This window comes from Giraffa tippelskirchi, chromosome 11 (genome assembly GCF_054371585.1).
Source record: "Giraffa tippelskirchi isolate mGirTip1 chromosome 11, T2T-mGirTip1v1.2.pri, whole genome shotgun sequence".
NCBI classification, from domain to species: Eukaryota; Metazoa; Chordata; class Mammalia; order Artiodactyla; family Giraffidae; genus Giraffa; species Giraffa tippelskirchi.
The window spans coordinates 26,660,231-26,667,945 of NC_137285.1; positions in this window are offsets into that span (position 1 = coordinate 26,660,231).

The window sequence follows — 7,715 nt, forward strand, 5'->3', positions numbered from 1 at the left end:
CTGGTTCCTCCCGCTCTGCATCCAGGGTGTCGAGGTTCACCCACACGATTGCATGGACCAGATGCTTTTTCTCTCTACTCCAGAGTGTGGATATACTCCTCTGTGTCTGCCTTCACTTGTTGAGTGACATTTGTTTCCACCTCTGGGCTACTCTGAATAAAGCTGTAATTAACATTTCCCATCAAGGACTCTGTGTAAACATCTAGGAGTGGATTGCCGGGTAGTAAGGTAAGTTGAGGGCTTCCCTGGTGGCTCAACGGTAAAGAATCCAGCTGCCAGTTCAGGAGATGTGGGTTCGATCAGTGGGTAGGGAAGATCCCCTGGAGAAGGGAACGGCACCGTCCAGTATTCTTGCCTGGGAAACCCCATGGACAAGGAGCCTGGTGGGCTATAGTCCATGGGGTTGCAGAGTCAGACAGGACTGAGCAGCTAAAACAGCAAGGCAAGTTTATGTTTATGTTCCCTGCCTGGGGGTCACAGGGGTACCCCTTCCCTCTAGGCTTGGAGCTGGAAGGGATTGGCTGAGAAGCCATGGTGGGTGTGGCCTTGAGGTTCACCCAGTTCAGTTCAGTTCAGTCACTCAGTTGTGTCCGACTCTTTGCGACCCCATGGACTGCAGCTCGCCAGATCTCCCTGCCCATCACCAACTCCTGGAGTTTACTCAAACTCATGCCCATTGAGTCCATGATGCCATCCAACCATCTCATCCTCTGTCATCCCCTTCTCCCACCTTCAATCTTTCCCAACATCAGGGTCTTTTCCAATGAGTCAGTTCTTCGCATCAGGTGGCTAAACTATTGGAGTTTCAGCTTCAACATCAGTCCTTCTAATGAATATTCAGGACTGATTTCCTTTAGGATGGACTGGTTGGATCTCCTTGCAGTCCAAGGGACTGTCAAGAGTCTTCTCCAACACCACAGTTCAAAAGCATCAATTCTTTGGCGCTCAGCTTTCTTTATAATCCAACTCTCACATCCATACATGACCACTGGAAAAACCATAGCTTTGACTAGACAAACCTTTGTTGGCAAAGTAATGTCTCTGCTGTTTAATACACTGTCTAGGTTGGTCACAACTTTTCTTCCAAGGAGTAAGTGTCTTTTAATTTCATGGCTGCAGTCACCAACTGCAGTGATTTTGGAGCCCAAAAAAATGAAGTCTGCCACTGTTTCCCTGTTTCCCCATCTATTTGCCATGAAGTGATGGGACGGATGCCATGATCTTAGTTTTCTGAATGTTGAGCTTTAAGCCAACTATTTCACTCTCTTCTTTCACTTTCATCAAGAGGCTCTTAAGTTCTTCTTCGTGGTATCATCTGCATATCTGAGGTTATTGATATTTCTCCTGGCAATCTTGATTCCAGCTTGCGCTTCATCCAGCCCAACGTTTCTCATGATGTACTCTGTACATAAGTTAAATGAGCAGTGTGACAATATACAGCCTTGACGTACTCCTTTTCCTATTTGGAACCAGTCTGTTGTTCCATGTCCCAAGGGCCCCTTCAAATTCCCATCTTGCCCAATATGGCGCCAGGGCAAACACCGTTCCTCCCTGCTGATGTTTAGGCCCTGGGAAGCTTTGCTTAACATCCCCTAGGGGAGGACAAAGATCTTTCCTGGATGAGATTACTCTTCTCTCAGTCAGCAGTATGCTCTCTTGGCTGGAATTAGCTTGGACAGGCAGGGAGGTGGTGGCATTCTAGGGAACTCCTCTTGAGGAAGCTGGCTGTCTACATTGTTCTAATTAATCCTCTTTATTATCCTGAGTGAGATAACCCAGGCTCAGAGGACCTAGGTGGCTACCCCAGTCTCCACCCTGTGCCTGGAGGGGACCCACCCAGGCAATGTCATCCATTCAGTTGTCCAACCCACAGGTGGGGGGAGGGACCAGGGCTAGAGGAGGAGGGAGGCCTCCCACACACCATCAGCAAGTAGTGTTTCAGTGGAATTTGAGGAGCAGATTCATCTGTGGGCATCACGGACTGGGGTGATACAGACAGAAACTCCTAAGTTTTGTTTGTACCTTCTACTACTCTTTGGAAAAATGACCCAAAACTTGTCAGTAATGACTTCACCATGCTCTTTTGTGGTCCTGTTGGAGCATTAATGAAGGATTACTTAATAATTCAAGGCCAGGGCCACCAAACTCATTTTGTAAAGGGCCAGGTGGCAAATATGGCTTTGTGGGTCACGCAGCCATCTTTGCAGCTGGTACAGCTTGGAAGCAGCCAGAGACAATAAATAAGCAAGTGGGTGTGGCTGTGTTTCAATAAACTTTATTTACCAAGGTAGGCAATCAATCTCCAGAAAGTATAAAAAAAACTACAACTCAAACAATCCAATTAGAAACTGGTCAAAGGACTTGAGTAGGCATTTCTCCAAAGAAGATAAACAAATGGCCAATAAGCACATAAGATGCTCAACATCACTAATCATTAAGGAAATGCAAATCAAAACCACAGTGACAAACCACAATCACTAGGACAGCTATTTTTAAAAAAGCAGAAAACAATAAGTGTTGGTGAGGATGTGGAGAGATTGTGATTGCTGATGGGAATGTAAAATGGTGCAGCTTCAGTGAAAACCAGTATGGTGGCTCTTCAAAATACTAAAAATAGCATTACTAGTAATCCCACTTCCAGGTATATAGCTAAAAGAATTGAAAACAAGATCTGGAAGAGACACATATACACTCATCATATTCGTAGCCACAGTATCCACAACAGCTAAAATGTGGAAGCAACCCAAGTGTCCATCAATGGATGAATGGATAAACAAAATGTAGCATATACATACAATGGAACATTATTCAGCCTTTAAAAAGAAGGAAATTCTGACACACACTACAACACGGATGAAACTTTTGGACATTATGCTAAGGGAAACAAGGCAGATGTTAAAAAACTGTAGGATTCCAGTTTGATGAAGTACCTAGAACTGTCAAATCCACAGTGACAGAAAGTGGGATGGTGGGTGCCAGAGGTGTTAGTGGGTTTTTGGGTGGCACATTAGTGTTTAATGGGAATAGAATTTCAGTTTGGGAAGATGAAAAAGTTCTGGACTGGTGGTGATGGCTGCACAATGATATGAATCGTACACTTTAAAATGGTTAATTTAAGATGGCAAATTTTAAGTTATATATATTTTAAAACTGTTAAAAAATAATAAGAAAGAAAAACACAAGAGGAGGGCTGGATTTGGCCCCTTAGACTGTAAGTTTGCGATCCTTCTTGCAGGGGTTCTGCACCTGTGTTTATCTTTCTGTTGACTATAGATTGAAAGCTGAGGGTCTGTGACGTTATCTCCATGTTAACTTGTAGGTTTCTGTCAAACAGAAGACAAATGATTTCTCTGAACAGAAAAGATAATCAAAGGTTAAAGTTTTACCCTGGGAAACAATAACCAGTTCTGAATGTGACTGACCCATCTTATTCTAACATTCTTCTTTTCAAATCCCTGTAAATAACCAGTTCCTCAAATTTCAGCCAGGAACCATCTTTACTAACTGGTTGGTTCCCTCATTCTTGAATTAACTAAATATCTAGCCCACTTTTTCTCCCACATTCATGTAAGAGTTTTTAGCTTCTTGAAAATTACTCTGGTGAAGTCACGATGACACGAGCCCTCCATCTGTTTTAAGGCACACGATCCCCTCTCCCCTCACCTGTGACAGACACTACTAATCAATCACAGAACTCTTAAGAACTCTTAAGGCTGTGGGGAGCCACTATCAGTCCCTTTGAAACAACACCTGTTCACTGTTCCTTTCACGGAAGGTGGCAGCTGTACTAGAGCCCTGTCTGGGTGGGCAGGTGGCACCTCCATGGAAGGTGGTGTGTTTTGTGTGTTGAGTAAGCAAGTAGGAGGTGGTCTTCATTCTTTCAGCAAGTTTCTTTACTGATTGTTAGGCACTGAGCTGAGCACTGGAGGTCAGAGATGAACAGGATTTAATCCTTGCCTTAGGAGGTTTGGGGGGCTTCCCTGGTGGCTTAGATGGTAAAGAATCGGCCTGCAATGCAGGAGACCCGGTTTCAATCCTTGGGTCAGGAAGATTACCCTGGAGAAGGGAATGGATACCCACTCCAGTATTTTTGCCTGGAGAATTCCATGGACAGAGGAGTCTGACAGGCTATAGTCCGTGGGATTGCAAAGAGTTGGACACGACTGAGCGACTTTCACTTTTGGAGGTTTGGAGACCTAGAAGGATGAGGAGCAAGGGCTTGCAGTGGAGAGGCAGCACTTCCTTAGACCACAGGAGTCTACCTCATGACATGGGCATGAGTTACTTCCTGTAAAGAGTGCTGCCTTCATATACCAAGGACAGTTGATTCTCACTGTTCAAGGTACTGGGAATGAAAACTATCACCTGCCCCATCCTTCAGTAAACAAGGGGTGTTGCAGCCATCAAGCCATGACATTACAGCTGCCCAGATGGGGCACTCTGAGGCAACTTGTGCTGAAATGCACCGGACACTGGCCCCAGATTGCTGGGGTGCACATGAAAGGAATGATTTCAATGAGCTCAGACTTTGCGTCTCCCATACACAGAAAAGTGCTAAATTCCTTAAGTTGAGATATCTGATTTTCCTTAATGAACAGTAATCTTTTGATGTTCCAACTACCTGGTCTTTGTTGCAATTCTCCTATGTATTCTGGCTCCCCCTTTGCTTCTTTGGAGCGGTCCCCCCTCAGAGTTATCTGAGATGCCGTCTTCTGGGCTTAAGTCCTCAGTTTTGTCCTTCAAATAAAGCATAACTCTCAAGTTTTAGGTTGCGGATTTTTTTTCAGTCAGTACCTATGCTCTATGACGCTGCCACTAACACAAGATTAACAGATTCGGAATCCGCTCCAGGAAAAATACAGTTAGGCTCCTGCCACCCTCCAATCACATTTTTGCCAATTGTTCAATCCATCATGGTGTCTTTATGTGTGTTTTCATTTTTATTTGATACAGGCTGTTGATTCATTAATATCGTTTCATTTTGAACAGTGAAATCACCGAGAAAAAGCACAAAGATTCAAGGAGTGTGGCCCTAAGTAGCTCACAGACCGCCTGTTTGCAGTGTGAGAGCTGCCAACACAAGGCAGTCCCCTCCCTCCCTCTCACCGGGGCATTAGGGCCTCAGGAGACTCAAATGTTTTGCCCATGAAAGCATATAAGTATGGATTTGAAGGATATATAAAAAAAAAGTTAATGAATAGGCAAATTTGCAAAAATGGAATCTGAATAATGAAGATGGACTCGGCACAGACCATGGTGGTCATGTTCCACAGAGGAGGGCAACCTGAGCCACGGAGCAGGGCCCAAGGCCATGGGGATCAAGCATACCTAGCCTCCCCCCTTCTCCTCCCTTGAAGGCTTAGAAAACTTTTCCAGATGCATATTCCATCTCATCTGCTCCCTCCTAACTTCTACCCCATCAATTCACAGGTTAAGGGTAAAGATCTTCCCAGGGTGGGCTGGACTCCCTCCAGCAATCTTAGCCCCTCCTGTCTGCCCTGCTCATTCTCTTCACTTTCCTGGGTTGAAATTTTACAACTCTTTGTGCAGTCATTGCTCATCTTGTTTCCCAACCCCAACCACTGAACAGCAAGGTCTTGGGCTTCCCTGGTGGCTCAGTGGTAAAGAATCCACCTGCCAATGCAGGAGACATGGGTTCCATCCTTGGTCTGGGACGATTCCACATGCCGCGGAGCAACCAAACCTATGCGCCACAACTACTGAGCCTGTACTTTAGAGCCCAGGGGCCACAACTACTGAACCCATGCACCGCAGCCACTGGAGCCTGAGCACCTAGAGCCCAAGCTCTGCAACAGGAGAAGCCACTGCAATGAGAAGCCGGCACACCCACCGAAACTACAGAATAGCCCCCGCTCGCCACAACTAGAGAAAAGCCCACGTGCAGCAACGAAGACCCAGCACAGCCAAAAATAAAATAAATACATAAATTATATGTTTTAAAAAAGAAAGGTCTTGAAGGAGGGGATTCCCTCTTTTTGTCCTGTGGCAACTCCTGGCATTAAACAGTCATTGAATGAAGTGGGGGGACTGATGAGGAAGTAAGGGCAGGCTATGGCTGACCACGTGGCACTGCAATACCTGGTCCTTGGACAACAAAGATGATCCATTGTCTAGTCCAGCTCTGATAGCCTCTGGCCCCAGTCCAGGGTAGAGAGCCCACATGTCCTGAGGCTTGGTGTGGGGTTCCTTTCTGAGTGGCCTGGGAGCCTGCCCCTCAGAACTGCATTCCCACAGGCTGATGCAACCATCCAGGGCTATTACTGAAGATTGGGAGTGGCAGCAAAGATTGTTGAAGATTCTGCATTTCCAAAAGCAATACTTGAAGGTGGTAAGAGTAATTCACACTAGTACTCAAGGAGTAAGGTGAAAAGGACTTACTCTTCCCAAAGCAACTGCTGTTAACAGTTTCTCCTGTGAGAATCCGGACTCTTGTTGGCCGTGTGACTTTTGAGCCTACTACCTAACTTCTCTGGGCTTTCAACGTTCTCATCTATAAAGCAGGGATTTAATAGTAAGTACCTCATGGAATCACTGTGAAGAATAAATGTGTTAATATATAAAAAGACAATAGCCTGGCATATGGTAAGCAATAGTTAGCTGTTATAAATTATACAATGTACTATATATACATACATATAGTACTAAGTACCCTATACCTGTATGTGCTCGGTCGCTTTCATGTCTGACTCTTTGCGACCCCATGGATTATAGCCCGTCAGGCTCCTCTGGCCAAGGAGTTTTCCAGGCAAGAATATTGGAGCAGGTAGCCATTTCCTACTCCAGGGGATCTTCCAACCAAGGAATGGAACTTGCATCTCTTTCGTCTCCTGCATCGGCAAGCAGATTCTCTACCATTGTCCCACCTGGAAAGCCCTCTATATATGTATACGAATATATGTATACATTTGTAGGTATTGTATGCACATCTCCTTCTCCAGTGACTTTCTAAAATGACAGTGACCAGTTCATTGTTTGAAATCTTGCTTTCACTGAATTATATACTTTGGGGCACCTTTTTTTTTTTTTGGTCAAGATTCATGGCATGTGGAATCTTCCCCAAGCAGGGATTAAACCCCTGTAGTGGAAGGGTAGAGTCTTAACCACTGAACCACCAGGAAAGTCCTGGAGCACTTTTTATGTGACCACCTCTGCCTTTAAGTATCTGCTTTAAGTATCTGTGTATTATTCCATAGAAAAGATGCACCAGGATTGACCTAACCTTTAGGACTTCTGGGCTATTTCTTCGGTTTGGGGCAGTTTTGGGGAAAAGTTTGTAACTATTGAGCACAATTTTAAATGCTTAACCTGCAATGCAGTAGTTGTTTTCCCAAGAATTTATTCTATCCAATCCCCAGCCCTGGGGTACGCAGAACACGTCCCAGGTATTAATGGCGACTATGGCAAATGTGCACCGCTCGGGTGCACAGATAAAGGACGTAGTGGAAGGCTGCTGGAGGAGAACTGGCTGGAGGACCAATCTTGGCCTATGAAGCTTGTAGCTCCCATGCCATTCCCAAGGGGGAGGGCCTGTTACTGTCCCCGCCTAACCATCCGATAGGTCCCGCCCCTAATAGGACCCGCCCACTATGGCTCCGCCCCACAACCGGCGACACCACCTACTAAGCGCGGCCGCCGGCCAGGCCCCGCCCCTCCCAGGCTAGACACGCACCAGTCCCCGCCCCTTCCTGGACAGA